Source organism: Rhinopithecus bieti, unplaced genomic scaffold (genome assembly GCF_001698545.2).
Source record: "Rhinopithecus bieti isolate Rb0 unplaced genomic scaffold, ASM169854v2 scaffold_1015, whole genome shotgun sequence".
NCBI classification, from domain to species: domain Eukaryota; kingdom Metazoa; phylum Chordata; class Mammalia; order Primates; family Cercopithecidae; genus Rhinopithecus; species Rhinopithecus bieti.
In genome coordinates, this window is record NW_016803221.1 from 40050 (window position 1) to 56565 (window position 16516).

The 16516-nt window shown below is 37.4% G+C and overlaps 1 pseudogene; it reads right to left on the minus strand.

The window, feature by feature from the left end:
• Positions 1-3196: 3196 nt before the first annotated feature.
• On the minus strand, positions 3197-4998 carry LOC108528471 (testis-specific chromodomain protein Y 1-like; annotated as a pseudogene).
• Positions 4999-16516: the final 11518 nt, after the last annotated feature.

A 16516-nucleotide genomic window follows, 5' to 3' on the forward strand; every position in this document is an offset into this window, starting at 1 on the left:
TTTCATAGGTAGTGTTGTGAGTGTTTTTACAGCCTAGTTATATATGTTCACTTAATACAGTCACCTGGTGTCTCACTAATTAGGAATGTAATTTTAAAAGTTTATTTTGTGATTTCCCTGAAACAAGGGGAATTCAAGATTTCAGTATAATTTTTTACCTATAAAGGGTCTTTCTGTCCCTCAGTAGTAGATATTCATGGCACTGTATGTGAGGGATTTGACCGCAAATAACTATCCTTTTCTTTATTTGTAATTTTACAAATATATTATTTTCTCCACATAAAAGTTACATCGTGAAACAAGTTAATGTTTCCTTTTGGGAGGCATGCAGTGGAGAAAGACTATTAAACCCTAAATCTCTCTTTCTAGCTTTGGGAATAAAAGAATTTTGAGTCAGAAGTTTTAACCTAGCATTTCTAAGCTTACATCACCCCTAGTGAAATGAGATTTCTTTTCTACCTGGAGCCTTCTCAATACATTGTCTAAAACTTACAGTTTTTGAATTCTTTTCCCATTTACATCCTGCTATCAGTGATTAGGCCCCATGTCCCATCTGTAAACAGGCAGCCTCCACTATTAATTGTTGGGAGAAAGACAATGTTAAAGGGCAGATATTAGCCTCTTTGCTTTCCGCATCTAATGAAGGGCCATTCAGCCATTCAGTTTCCACAATTTTGGGCCACCTGTTCTGCATTGCAATAATTTTGAATTTAAAATGTTTGAAAGTTGATCTGTGTTATTCTCTGAGATTCTGATGTTTCACTGGGAACATAATTAGGAAAACCAAAGTTAGTATGAAGACCCTTCCTCTATTAAAATATCTTGCACAAATTTTACTACTACATAATATTTGCAAGACCTCTGGAATAACTTGCAGTCCTTTGGGGTTCCGTGGTTCTAGGACAAAAGCAGGGCAGAAAGCTAGGGCTTTGCACAGGTGAGTATCGCTGTTGCTGCTGACTAGCTCTCCAGATTTATGAGTAAAGGCTATGCTTGCATTTATGAGTGGCACCTATGACAGCTTTGGGAGCACAGATGAGACACAGCAAAAAGATGAAAAAAGATGCCCTAACACTTTCTATTTATCCTGGTAACACCAAAAGGAGGAAGACATCTGAATGACACCTTATTTGCTCTCTGTTTTGAGATGGCAACAAAGCATCTGTAGACTGCACTCTCCTTGAGTGCACTTGGAAGCACTGGGACTCCATTAACACTGGGTCTCTAAATCTATAAAAAATAATAATAATATTCAATTGACAGCAAGGTGGCCATGTGGCCATGTTCCTGACAGGAGGCCTGGCCTACTCAAAGAAGCATAATTTCAATAATATCTAACAACTAGGTCTTTTTGCTCTTCAAAAATCCTAGATTTTGTAAACATTGTAAAATTTCCCCTGTGCCTTTGGGAACCATATAAGGTAAGTCTACAATACATAGTTTTCCAAAGTTAAAGAGACAAATCTCTAGAGAACCATCAAATGCAATTTCTGAGTGCCCTATCTGCCTCCTTGATCTGGGTCTCAGAATAGTCATATAAAAACACCTCTTGTTGTGCAATCCCAGGAAACCTCCAACTTTGCTGTTGCCGCTATAAGAAATGCACAGTAAACATGGTGCTGCTAAGGCTTAAATTTCCTTCTCATTGCAGTAAACTTATATACATAAAGCTGAACTTAGGACAGTGCTCTGATGACCATGATAGACACACAGTATTTCCAAAATTTAAACCAGCTGTTTCATCTTATGTGCAGAAATGCAGTGCACCTAAGCCACATTTTAACTACTGCTGAGAAACAGGCAGCCATACAGGCAGTCAGCAAAGGAATTTGAAGATGAATAACTGGCATCCTATAGTCAGTCAAAAAATAAACACAGGTGAAAGATGAAAATGTATTAAAAAAGACAGAATTACTATTTCCAGTAGAAAGAAAAACAGTGCTGTTTGAAAACCCCAACTGAAGCCTTAGTAAACACATAGATGAATGGAAAAGAAAACACTTTCTACTGTGCGTATTAGCCGACTTCCAAAGAACCAGAATAAAACTTCTTAATTACTCTAAACTGTCCTTGTTGACTGATAAACCAGAAAAAAAATTCTCTTTGAAATGGCTAAGAGAAGCTTTAGCAAAACACACCACTCTATCTCCTAATTCAACAAGCAATAGACAATGTTAAAATAATAGTTTATTTCTCAGCCATCCTCTAATATCAGAACAAAAATACAGAAGCAAGCCATGGGATCAGATAGCGCTTTGGAAAACCTCTTGGAGTGGCTTTTCAATCTTTTAAAACAAAACTGGAAAGAAGTAGAGGGGAGTCACAAGAGAATGAAAAAGACATTACTGGCAACTTCACAGCCCCACAAGATCTAGAATCCCCAAGATGCACCTGCTGATTTCTACTAATGTGACAAGCTGGGGCACTTTCAAAGGAATTGTCCAGGCAGAAAAAGGATATACCTCAACTTTGTCCAGCCTATGAGGGAAACAAGTGAAAATAGAAGAGTTCCCAGAGACATAGGTCACCATGTCCAGCATGGGTTTCTCAGATTAGCCACTAATAGGTATTAGGCCAAGGTCTGCAGCCTGATTCACTAATATGGTGCAACCAGTTTTACTTTAGAGAGATAAAGTTTTCTTCTGTTAACTGGGTAAGAACTAGACATTTGTTAAAATATAAAGAGAAACGGAAGGAAGTAAGGAAGGGAAGGAAGGAAGGAAGGAAGGAAGGAAGAAAGGAAGGAAGGAAAAAAGAAAGAAAGAAAAGAAAAAGAAAGAAAGAGAAAGAAAGAAAAAAGGAAAGATAAATAAATAAATAAAGTGATATCTCGACACAAAGTGTAATCATATGTTCCACTTAGGAGAATGATCATTAGTGAATTTTATGTGAGAAATATTAATTCTAAAAGATAAGTCTTTTAATTTATAATTTTGTGTCTCTGAAGTATTTGTGCTGCTATAAAGTCAGGGGCACCATCGCGATAGTTCTGTGTCTTTCTTTGTGAGAGGAAAACTGAGGCTGGTTCACACCCCAGTAGACTCTGTATTCTGGGATACAAAAATAAGAAAAATAAACACTGTTAAAGAATTCTCCCTCATCCACATCTAATAAATCACAATTCTGGTCTAATATATGGTAGTAGCCATAGATATGAATCAGAGCGTGCAAGAACAGTCTAGTGCCCAACAGTCTGCTTTCATATTTGGGCTTAAGTGTGCACAAAATAATCACATTTGGGGAAATAAGCTGTTTCGTTACTTCTTTTGAAGCTACAAAATGGTTAAAAATGGCACAATAATTTAAATACTTAGTTTGGACATTTCCAGTTCTGTTTCCAAGCCTTAGCTATGTGTGAAATTGCTTTGGGCTATGAAACTGGATTAGGGCATCTTGCAACTCATGATGCATTTAATTCATTTCAGTTCTTGTGTCCTGAGCAGATGGACTGACAATTAAAACTCATCAATTTGATTTTCAACATATTTTAGCGTGGATTCTATCCTTTGGGTTGAGGCCCAGATCTTCCTCAGCACCTCACACTCTCTCTCATTGGCCTGTTCCAACTCTGTCTTAATAATACAGTGAACAAGGGCCTTACATTCTTCCAGCACAACTCGGTTATACGAGGCAAGCTCCTTAATTTGAATCATAACCTCTTGGGTGAAAGTTCCAGCCAAAAACCCCTGAGACACGCGGCCTTCGGCACATGCCTCCCATGCTGTCATCTTTCGTCCAGCGGTTCATATTCATCGACAGGTGCTTTACACATGATTTTCATAAATGTAACAGTAGAACAGTCATCTGAACTCTGTCCAAAGGTCATGTAAGGGGCTTTGTACCAGCCTTTTCATTAGCCCACATGAGATGACAAAGAGGCAGTTATGGATGCACCTAGTCCAATGGCAGACCATTGACCGATACACCAGTAGGGTTTTTAAATTGAATAAAACTATTTACAAAGTTATTAACAGTATCCTCGATTCCAAGGCTTTCTCTGTTTCTGTCATTCCTTAAGTGCTTCACAAAGTACCCAAAATGAAGACCACAGCAAAAGACAATTCCAGCTCTGCTGAAGAGCACGAGATTGCTGTCATCCGCAGCAGCCCTATTCACAGCACTCACCATTTCTTTAATTACTTCCGTATTCTGAGCATTTTTTTTTTCTGTCGATCTGGTTGATAGCAATATCTGGATGAATCCATCCTCTTTCTTCAGTGCAATGTCTCTGTATGTGCCAGCACTTTCTGTTAGCCTTATGGTGAAGTACATCTTCTTGATAAAAGACTGATCTCTGCCATCATCAGTAACATTTCTTTGCCCACCTTTTACTCTTGGAACTGATGTATGCATGTCTGTTGTTCCATTCACCATTAGTGGGTCTATTATATACCACTATAGCTTTTTGGTAGCTGAGCCTGTGGCCATGGAAGCGGTAACTGAGCCTGTGACCATGGAAGTAGTAACTGAGCCAGACATCTGAGACATTAGTGTGTGTATCTGGGTCCTGTGTTCTATTCCAGCCTGTTCTGCACCGGGAACTGAGGAAGTGTCCCTGACGAGTTTTCCTTCTGTCACCTTGAAGATCACCGTGTCCTGCCAATCTGCTGCAATAGGGTCCAGTTTCTCAATTTCCTGAATGCCACTCACAGTTTTCTTGTTGTAAATGACTGGCTGTTTTTGGGTCTGTGGGGTTTGCTAGTCACAAGCATTTTAGAAGAGTTCTTAGAATAGTTTGCTTTGGTAGATCTGGAAGTTCCTCTTCTGGCATTGTTTGAAAAAACTCTGCTTGTTGTGGTCCATGTCAGTTTTTTCTGTTTTTCAGTCTATCATCTATTAAAATCACGTATGCATTTTTCACTTCATGAGGTGCTGCTCTGGTTCCCAAGTGTCATCCTGTTTGTCGTAACCTTTGCACCCAATCAAATACTCTGTATTCTCATTTTTATCTTGTCTTTTGTCAACAGTTGTTTCAACTTCAAACTCTTGGGAAGCCATGAAGAAAGACACAGGATTGGAGCACTTGCTGTGTCAAATTTTTTTCAGTTGTGTCTCCATATAGCTCCTTCTTTCTACCCCCAGTGCTTTACCAGGTTCTCCATATGGATGAGGCTCTTCTACTTGGTCACCATTGGTGCAGTGAAAATTGTGTCAAGTACAGCTATGCTATGTGACTTAGGCTTTCCACACTTACTCCCTGGTGAGACAGCTTGGGCTTTGTCTCATGGTGCCTGAGAGCTTACTCAGTAGCCTCAGGGAAGAGTAACTAAATCCACAGCCCCTACCCTCTGATGTAGTACAGAAAGCTTTCTTCCTTCCTGTTACTCTTGTGTGTTTGCTTGTTTAATTGTGATTGTAATGATGATTATACTAAACATTCCAATGTTATAACATTTTAAAAGTTACACTAGCTTATTTTCAGTAACATACAAAACCTTTACTCCTGTATAACGTAACTCCATTATTTCACTTTCTGAGTTCTCAAAATTACATCTTTATGCCTTGTATGTCAAAAACACAAAATAGTGATAGGTTTTTTAAATTAAATATACTAGTGTTTTAAGTTAGGTGGAGAACAAATTGTAGCAGTGCACATTGTTAACTTTTTTATCTTACATATTTTTTGTGTTATTGTTTATTCATAGTGCTTTTGAGTGTCTGTTCATTCTACCCTGAAGTACTCCATGAGACATTTCTTAAACGGTAGTCTACTGATAAAAGATTCCAGTTCTTATCTGGGAATGTCATCATTTGTCCCTCACATTTGATGGACAGTTTGTTGGATCATAAGGTTTAGGCTTGACAGATTTTTCTGATATCACTTGGAATATATTAGTCTACTGCTTTCTGTCATCTTACTTTTCAGATAAGAAATCCAATGGTTATTCAGTGGTTATTCAGATAAGAAATCTACTGGTTATTTTGAGGGTCTTTTACATGACTAGTTACTTCCCTTGAAAATCCTCAAAATTTCTCTGTATTTGTTGTATTATCAGTTTAATTATCAGGTAAGTTTGAGTTTTTTTCTTTGAGTTTCTCTTACTTGGAGTTTGTTGAATTTCTTCCATGCTTATTTATTGTCTTAAATTGTTACATTCTTTATGACAATTTTGTTAAATAGCCATCTCGATTTGTCTCTTCCTTTGAACTTCCTGAATGCATGTAAGTATGGCTGCTTGATGGTGTCCCTCAGGATTCTAGGCTGCACAAATCTACCTTGACCCTTTCCAGACCATGTGGGTGAGCACTATATGGTTGACTGTCCCCAAGTGTGTGTATCACAGTGTGGGACCATTTTATCAGTTGGTCTCACAAGGCTGATGCATCCCAGAGCTCAATTCCCAGACTTCAGTCATTGCAGTCTCATGAGTGCATCATAATGTAGCAATCTCTACTTGTGAGTTATCACACAGAGCTCTTTGTCTCATGGCCAAGAAAATGAAGAAACATGGATGCAAACAGGTTGAAGCAAAACTTTTATAAGTGAAAGTAAAAATCTCTTCACAGTGGAGGTGAAATGAGAGTGGTTTACCTACTGTGAGGCTGGGCTTTACAGTTTCTAAAGACAGGGAAGTAAAGGAATGTGCTTAGTGGTCTTGGAGTAAGCATTATTTGGCTTGGCCCTGAAATTTGGCCTTGGATTCATCTGCAGCTGAAGTGATGATTTACAGAAGCTACTAAGCTCAGCCTTGGAACTTGGTCCTGGACCAAGAAGGAGCTGAAGTGACAGCTTGGCCTGAGACCTTGACTTGGGACCAATGACAGATGATGCAAAGTTCAACTAGGAATAAAATGTTAATAAGCAAAAGAAGAAAGGTCGTCACAGTAAAGAGGGGATTTGCAAGAGTTTCCAACTATAAAGCTGGGTCAGGGCTTTTTATGAACTGGAAAGAATGAAATGTTCTCAGGTGTCTGTGGGCTGTCTTGAAGAAAGCACTACTCAGGCTAGGTTCAGTACCTGGCCTGGGAAAATTGAGAGGCTAAAGCAAAACCATTGTCTGGAATACTGGGCCGAGGAAAAGCAGAAGCTGAAGAGATAATTCATAAATGCTTGATTCGCATTCCAAAGCATGCCCAAAATAGAAAAGTATTACATCAGAGCCCACTGGAGCCGACCATGTATCATGTCCACAAAGGGAGGGAGTGTGTATTTCCTTGAAGTCTGCTGATTATATGAATGACAAAGGCACTTATTCCTTTTACCTTGTTCCCTTATATGTGTAGCTGTGAATATGTTTTAGGCAAAAATGACAAAGGCAGTTTCATGTTCTACGTTGTTTTCTCATTAGTGCAGCTGTGGATATATCTTTAGGCTATCCTCTTCAACTTATTTTTAATCGATGTCTGTGGTCTGTTTTCAGGCTGTTCCTGTGTATAAAAGAGTTTTTCCAAAAACCCTTTCTAGCTTCCTCATTCTTTGTTCTTTCACACTTTCATTAAGGTAATTTTGTGTATTTTGTAGATTAAACAAAGATTGTGTTAAGGGATTTTCTGTGCAGTTTTCCACTTTTGTCATGGAATCAATCAAGGTTCACATTAGAGTACGTTAGAAAATTTTGCATTAGCCATGTTAAATCTGTACTTTCTTCTTTTAAAATAAAGATGTTTAATAAAGGAATACTTTATTTTAATTTCGATGTTTGAACACTCTAGTCCTGGGGTTTTCTTATTAGTAGCTGTAAGGTTGTAAAATATGTTTGGTGTTTGTCTGCTTTCTGCCATAGAACTCCTAAAATCTTTGGGATCTCCAAAGTGCTGTCTTTTAATATGATAATGTTGACTGAGAGCTTCATGGTGCGTCTTGTCAATGAAAAAACAAAGGCATGATTTGAGGGTACTGACTCTTGGGTTCACTCTGCATCATTCCAAAATGGGAAGGGGGCTGCAGGTAATGGCAGCAGCAGCCCATTTAGAGAGTCTGCTGAAAAGATGCCAGGTGCAATGAGGGAGGTGAAGCCAGGTCTGTGCACTCTGTGAAACTGCTGGAAACCGAGAAAAAGCAGAAACCACACTCACATCCACGGTGAATTAGCAGGAGCCCCACCTACTCAGGAGCAGTGGCAGCTGCCCCACCACAGATGCAGACTCAGGCATCCCTCAGCTTTCCGAGGCCTGGGAAGTCATCTTTTCAACAAAGACCCTGAAGTGCCTGTTCTCATTGCCTGGCCTCTCCCAGCTCCCAGTGTCCACTCTGATGTTGTGCAAATGCGCCACCATCCACAGAGATTCTTGGCTGGTGAAGTGACGGCCTAGGGATCCTGTGCCAAAGGTTATATTTATCACCAGTGGCCAGTGGATTATTCAATCATGCCTATATAAAGGAGCCTCCATTGAAACAAACAGGAAAGGATTCAGAGCACTTCTGGATAGCTGAACACGTAGAGTGTTCTAGAAAATTTTGTGCACCATAAAATCAGACATTAATAATGTTAAATGTCATATTGAGTGTAGGAGACTTTTCTTCATTTTGAAAGATGTTTCTGCTTTGAATAATGTGTCCAGAATTTTAATTTATTAACTAGAACATTCTCTAAGTTAATCTGTGTCTGCATAGGATAAACATTAAAATGTCAATATTTCCATAAGAATGATTCCATAATTCAAAGTATAGTACAAGTTTTACTTTAGAGAAATAAAGATTTATTTTTGTTAACTGAGTAAGAACTAGACATTTATAAAAGAAAATTTAACCATATGTTTACTTTAGGAGAATGATCACCTGTGAATTTTGTGTCAGAAATATTTATCCTAAAAGATAAGTCTTCTAATTTAGAATTTTGTGTCTCTGAAGTAAGTGTGCCACTATAAAGTCAAATGCACTATCTCTGATAATTCTGTGTCTATTTTTATGTGGGAGGGGAGTACAGGCTGCCTCATACCCCAGTAGACTCTGCATTGTAGGGTATAAAAATAAGAAAAGTAAACATTATTACATAAATCTCTGTCATCCAAATCTAATAAAACACAATTTTCCTCTTATATATAGTAGAAGACACAGATAAAACTTAGATCTTGCAAGAACAGTCTAGTGCTCACCAGTCTGCTTTTATATTTGGGCTTGTGTGTTCATCAGATAATCACATTGAGGCAAAGAAGCTGTTTTATTACTTACTTTAAATTTGCAGTGCTTAAAAATGCCTTGACATTTTAAATACACAGCTTGGACATTTTCAGTTCTCCTTTCAGGCCTTAGGGATGGGTGAAATTGTTTTGGGCTATGAAGATGAATTAGGGCATCTTACAACTCATGATGTATTTCGTTCAGCTGATGTATTTCGTGATGTATTTCAGTTCTTGTGTCCTGAGCAGGAAGACTGACAATTAAAACTCATCAATTGTATTTTGCACATACTTTAACGTGGCTTCAATCCTTTCAGCTGAGCCCCAGATTTTCTTAAGCAATTCACACTCTGTCTCTGTGTCCTTTTCCAAGTTCATCTTAATATTACAGCATACAAGGGCTTTCCATTTCTGCAGCACACAACCTGATTACATGAGGCAGTCTCTTTCATTTGTATCATAACCTGCATGGTGAAACTTGCAAAGACACCTGAGAGAGCAGGCCTGTGACACGTGCCTCCTCTGCTGTCAGCTTTCACCCAGCAATTAAACAATTCATTGGCAGATGCCTCACCCATGTGCTATGGAAATGTAACAGTAGAACAGCCATCTGCCCTCTGTTCAAACATCATATAAGGGGTTTGAAACCAAGCCGTTTCATTAGCTCACACTAAAGCACAAAGACGCAGTGTGGATGCACTGTGTGGAATACCAAAGGATGGGTTGCTGACTGATATAATAGGCTTTTTAAATTCATTGGAAGTATTCACAAAGCTTGTGAGGGTGTCCACCATTTCAAGACTTGTTCTGTTTCTGTCATTCCAAATATAAGTACCAAAACAAAGACCACAGCAAAAGACACTTCCAGCTGCACTGAACATCACGAGATTGCTGTTACCCACAGCAGCCCTATTCAGAGCATTCACCATTTCTTTAACTGCTTCTGCATTCAGAGCATTTTTTATCTGTCAATCTAGTTGATAGCAATATCTGGGTGAATCCATCCTCTTTCTTCACTACAATGTCTCTGTATGTGCTGGCACTTTCTGTTAGCCTTATGGTGAAGTATATCCTCTTGACAAAAGGCTGGAGTCTGCCATCATCAGTAACATTGCTTTGCCCACCTTTCACTCTTGGAACTAATGTATGCATGTCTGTTGTTCCATTGGCTGCTAATGGGCCCATTAATACCACTCTGCCTTCTTTTGGTAGCTGAATCTGCAGCCATGGAAGCAGTAACAGAGCCAGATACCTGAGAAAATAGTGGGTGAATCTGCACCTTGTTCTCTATTCCACATCATCCTGCCCTGGGAACTGAAAAAACCCTGACGTGCTTCCCTTTTGCCTCTTTGAAGACCACTGTATCCTGCTGAGCTGCTGCAATAGGGTTCATTTTCTTGACTTCCTGAATGACACTCACTGTGTTCTTGTTATTAGAGGGGCTGTGAGGGGCAAGTGTCCTTCTTGATAGTTGAATTTCTAGCTCCATATTCTTTGGGTCAGAGAGAGGTGATGCTGGGTTTCTGCTAACATTCTGGCTGGCAGCACATAACCGGCTGCTTTTGAATGTATTGTATTTGCCAGTCACTAGCGTTTTAGAAGTGTTGTTAGAAAAGTTAGGTTTTGTAGATCTAGAAGTTCCTCTTCTGGCACTGTTTGAAAATCTTCTACTTGTTCTGGTCCATGCCATTTTTATTTATTTTTTCTGTTTTTCAGTCTGCCATCTGTTAAAGTCATATAAACATTTTTCACCAGAGCTGCTCTGGTTCTCAAGTGTCGTGCTGTTTCTCCTAAACTTTCCAATACCCAAAACTTTTATTTTTTTCTTTTTTTTTTAGACACAGTCTTGCTATATAACCCAGGCAAGGGTACGGTGGCACAGCTGTGCAATCTCGGCTCACTGCAACCTCCATCTCCCAGGTTCAAGCGATTCTCCTGCCTCAGCCTCTGGAGTAGCCGAGATTACGGGAGCCTGCCACCACACCCGACTAATTTTGTGTATTTTTAGTAGAAATGTGTTTTCACTGTATTAGCCAGGATGGTCTCAGTCTCCTGAACTCCTGATCTTCCACCTCGGCCTTTCAAAGTGCTGGGATTACAGGCATGAGCCACTGTGCCTAACCTCCGTCTTCCCACTTTTGTATTGTCTTTTGTGGAAACTGTGAAATAGCAGCTATGCTATGTGTCTTAGGTTCTCCACACTTACTCCCTGGTGGGACAGCTTGGGCTTTGTCTCATGGTATATGAGAGCTGACTCAGTAGCCTCAGAGTAGAGTAACTAAATCCACAGCTCCTACTCTCTGGTGTAGTACAGAAAGTTTTCTACCTGCCTGTTACTCTTTTTTTTTTTTTTTTTTTTTTTTTTTTCTGAGATGGAATCTCCCTCTGTCGCCCAGACTGGAGTGCAGTGGCCAGATCTCAGCTCTGCCTCCCGGGTTCCCACCATTCTCCTGCCTCAGCCTCCCGAGTAGCTGGGACTGCAGGCACCCACCACGTCGCCCAGCTAGTGTTTTTTTGTTTTTTTTTTGTATTTTTTAGTAGAGACTGGGTTTCACTATGTTAGCCAGGATGGTCTCGATCTCCTGACCTCATGATCCACCCGGCTCGGCCTCCCAGAGTGCTGGGGTTACAGGCTTGAGCTACCACGCCTGACCTCTCTTTTTCTTTTTTAATTATCATTGATATTATGATGACGTTGAATATTCTAAAGTTATTCCACTTTTAAAGTTATGCTAGCTTACCTTCAATAACATACAAATTCCTTACCCCTGTATACCATCACCCCCATTAGTTCACTTACCGAGTTCTCAAAATCATAACTTTATGCATTGTATGTCAAAAACACAAGTTAGTGATAGTATTTTTATTAAATATGTTAGTTTATTAAATTACATGGGAAACAAATTGGGGAGTTGTACATTGTTAACTTTTTATGTTTTATAATTGTTCCAGTATTTATCTTTACCTTAATATATATTCATTCATACTGCTCTTTAGTGTCTGTTTATTTTACTGTGAAGTATCCCATAAGACATTTTTTAAAAAGGTAATCTACTGGTGAAATATCCCAGCTTTTATCTGAAAATGTCATAATTTCTCCCTCACTTACGATGGACACAATTTTTTGAACATAAGATTTCTGTTCAAAAGTTTTTTTCTGACATCATTTGGAACATGTTAGTCTATTGATTTCTGTCTTCTGAGTTTTCAGATATCTGCTGATTATTTTTGAGGGTTCTTTGAAGATGATCAGCCACTTCTCTTGCTGCTTTCAAGATTTTCTCTTTCTTTTAAAGAGTTTCGTTATCATATAATTTTAGTTTGTTTCTTTGTGTTTCTCTTAGTTGGAGTTTGTTGAGTTTGACATTTTTTACCATTATTGTTTCTAAATAGTCTTCCTGAATCTTTGTCTCATTCTTTGAACTTCCAGTATGCGTAATATGGCTGCTTGATAGTGTCCCACAGCATTTTAGGCTGTGTTCTCATGACTTTATTTTTTCTATAATTTCCTAATCTAATAATGTCAACTACTCTTTCTTTGGTTTGCTGATAGATTGTTCTTCCCCCGGCTCAAGTCTGCTTTTAAATATCTATAGTGAATATGAATACATATGTATATATATATTTATCTGTAGACTTTTTTAGGTTGTAAAATAATTTTACTCTTTGTAATAATAATTTTTGTTCATGATTTTTGTGTTTCTTTTGTTTATTCTATTAGCTTACTAGGAAGCTTAATTTTAAATACTATGTTTTGGTAAGACTGCCATTTGGGCTGTCTAAAAAAAGTTTCAGATCATAATTTTTTTAATTTTTATGAGCCATACTTCTCTATTTCACTCTATGGTTTGTGATTTTGCTGGTGCTGAAAAAGAGCATTTAAATTTTAAAGTGCTGTAACTTTGAAAATAAGATTTTTCTTCTTTGTGGTTTAGTAGGGTTTTGTTTATTCATTATATAGGCTCTTTCTCTCCTGTAAATCAGCCTTACTGAGCTGCTTCCTGGGTCTTTTTTGAACTGCACTGTTTGGGGTCACATAATTATTAAAACCAAAATTCATTCTACACACACAGATACACACACATACACACATGATTAGTTTTGAAAGTTTCTGCCCACAAATGTCTAACCTCTTAAGAGAAAAAGAAGAACAATTAGCAAAAAATGTTCTGGCTTTTCAAATCTTCTGAAAATTGGTTGCACAGAAGGACAAAGAGCCTGCATAATATTTGGGAAATAAAACAATGACTGCTCAACTCTGTCGGGACTTCCATAAAGCAGAAGCAGCAGTCGGTGAACAAGTCCTCCTGAGATTTGGAGGACAGGGTCCTTTTTGTTTATCATGGCTCTTGTAAGGTGCTCCAGAAATACGTGCAAGACAGCATCCCACAGTGGTGGTTAATAAAGAATAAGTAGCTGCTGTTGATCTGTGCTATAGAATTCATAAAATTTAATTTTTGTTTACTATACAAATCATTTTTTGGAAGCTGTAAACCTTCAGATAGACTCTGGAATTCTATGGTGATAGCATCATACTAATCCTGCTACGGCACCTATTGTATAGTTGAAGAGACAGTATACAGTGCTGTGTACTTTCCCAGAATGTACATTGCAGCACTTTCCCAGAATCTGCTATCATTTTACTTTGGCCTAATTGTCTTTGCATCTAAAGTGTGCCTTGCATAGAAGTCACAGAAGTGACTCCTTCGTTTAATGCTACACTTGTACCAGTGTGTGCCTTTTTAAGCCAGAGCTCACATTTAAAGTTGTTATAAGTACAATATTATATACTGTGACATTGACTTACTTGTTTTCCGTATGTTCTTTGTCTTACTTGATCTTGAATTTCTGTTTTGCTCATTTAAAAATTTGGTTAAATTTTTAAAACCTTCTGTTTTATTTTTTATATTACACTTAGGTATATTTTGGACTTCAATTATTATTGAAAACTTAAAATAGCCTACCATGAACAATACTCACTTGAGTGAATAATCTAATGTTTAAGGTCAACAATTTAAAAATATGCTGCTCTTGTAGTTTTCCATCCTTCTCAATTTATAATGTTGTCTCTGATTGTATCTGTGCACACAGAGTGTTCCTTAACACATAAGCTTACCAGGGAGGTAATAGTAATAGTATTTTTCTTTTAGAGAATCTTTAGTCACAATTTCCTTTAGCTTTTCTTTATCTAGATATGTTTGTGTAAGTATCATTTTACCAGTTACACATTTCAGCTTTCATAGCACTTTTTTCTATTAAAACTTGTATATCCAACCACTTTCTAACTTCTGTGGTTTCAGCAGAACAGTCATCTGTTAATTTTAATCAAGACCTTCTTGTACATAGCAAGTTGCTGTTCTCTTTCTGTTTATACTGATGCGGCTATCATTGACTACATTGTGGTTACAAATTTTTGTTTCCTTTCAACCTTTAGATTCAGATTTTAAGTTGAGGAAATGTTCGGCCATTTTGCCTTAATTTTTTTTTTTTTTTTTTTTTTGCCTCTCTTTTTCTTCATTTATAAGACACCCATATTTTATGTACCAGTATATCTCATGGTGTTCTATTTACTCTTTAGATTTTTTTCCACTTTTTTTAAAATTTTACTTCTCAAACTGGGTTATTTCACTTTTTATTCCTACAGATTGAATATTCACCTGCTCAAATCTGCTGTTAAACTCCTTTAATGTAGACTTTATTTTAGTCATTACCTCCATTTTTATGGTTTATTTTACAATTTGTCTCACTGATGCTCTCATATTTTCCTTTCATCATTTGTCAGTCATTTCGCTTTAGCCTTACTTAAAACTGTTAAGTTCTCTGTCTATAAAATTTGGGACACATCTGATTCCTGCATTTAGTTTATGTTGATCATAATTTTCTCTCTCTCTCTCTCTTTTTTTTTTTTTTTGCTTTTCCGAAAACTATATTTGAAACGTCATAATGTGCTAACACCGAATACTTTTATTTCTGAAATGCATCGTGTTTTCTTAGTTATTAAAAGCTTTGCTTGCATTCGATTAGAACTATGAATAAGAGCAATATAAAACTATCATTTTCAATACAGCGTATGTATTAACACTCTAGCAGGGGGATTGTTTACAATTCTGTCTTAACCTTCACTTTCTTCTCACTTTGAATCTACAGATAAACTTGAGGGTTAACACATATTGTTTAACATTTTTTAGAATGTTTCCATTGTAAGCATATGTATGGTTGTCTAAGTGCTTCAGTTTATTAAACTGCTTTTGAATATTCAGATTTTGCAAATAGAAATCTCTCCAACTTTTGTTCCTGTTTATACTTTCCCTATTGTATACAATAACTGTATATTTTGTTCTCAGCAACTTAAATGTTTGTGACCAATTCCTGGCATTTCCAACTGAGAATGGCTTCTAAGTTAGGCAAAAGAGAAATAAATATTAATTTTATCAAATTTTCACATATCCTCCAGAAAGACTGGAAAAAATAAAACACAACAATTTAGCACATAAGGGCTTCTGTGCTTTTTCCAGAAGCAGGAATCAGGTCCTCACTTTGACAATGTGAGTTTCAATTCTGAAGGCTTCATCTGTGACTAGGAGGTGATAGGGCAATCCACAAAGAAAAAAATATATAAAAACTTACAATTTTATAATTGTCTTTCTGGATTAAATGTTTACTTGGTTGACATAAACTACTGATTCTCAGAGTACAGACTGTTTTTTTTTTTTTTTTTTTTTTTTTTCTTAGTTTTGAAATAATTATACTTAGCTAGAAGGATCAATGACAAGAGTGACACTAGTCTGAGGTTAAACAAGCAGTTGCTAGGCAGATGTCCTTGCAGAAGACTTTTTTTGTATATGGTTGTGATGGTCTTTATACAAAGAGGTAGTTTTTGCAGAGTCTTTTGTGATAGCTTTTGTTATCAGATATAAAAGCATGAAAACCCCTCTTTGTGGCTCTGTATGTCAGATATTTTGCTTGTTTAAACGTTAGTGACTTCATTTTGATTCTGATAACTTTCACTTTTCCTCCTTTTGGTCAAGATCTTTGTCCAAAAGCATCATGGATCAATCACCCTGTAGGTAGGTCTTAATGTCCCTTGGTCCTGGGATAAACCCATCCTGGTTGTGGGGAGTGATTGGTGACTAGGAGTCAGTTTCAAAACCCTTTTAGCCACGTTTCAGCAATAAAGAAGGTTTGAAGGGAGTGGCTCTCAGGTTAAGTCTACCAGGAATCCATTATTAAGTTTAATTTTGTCTTTTCTGTAGTATTTTGTTATCATCTCAAAGTGCTGGGCCTTCTTTTTTTGTGTGTGTGACAAAGGCAGAAGGTTTATTCTTCATAGAAAATTGTTCAAAGTTGCCAAGTTTAAGGAGAGGGTACTATTTCTTTTTTTTATTTTATTATTATTATTTATATTATTATACTTTAAGTTCTAGGGTACATGTGCATAATGTGCAGGTTTGTTACA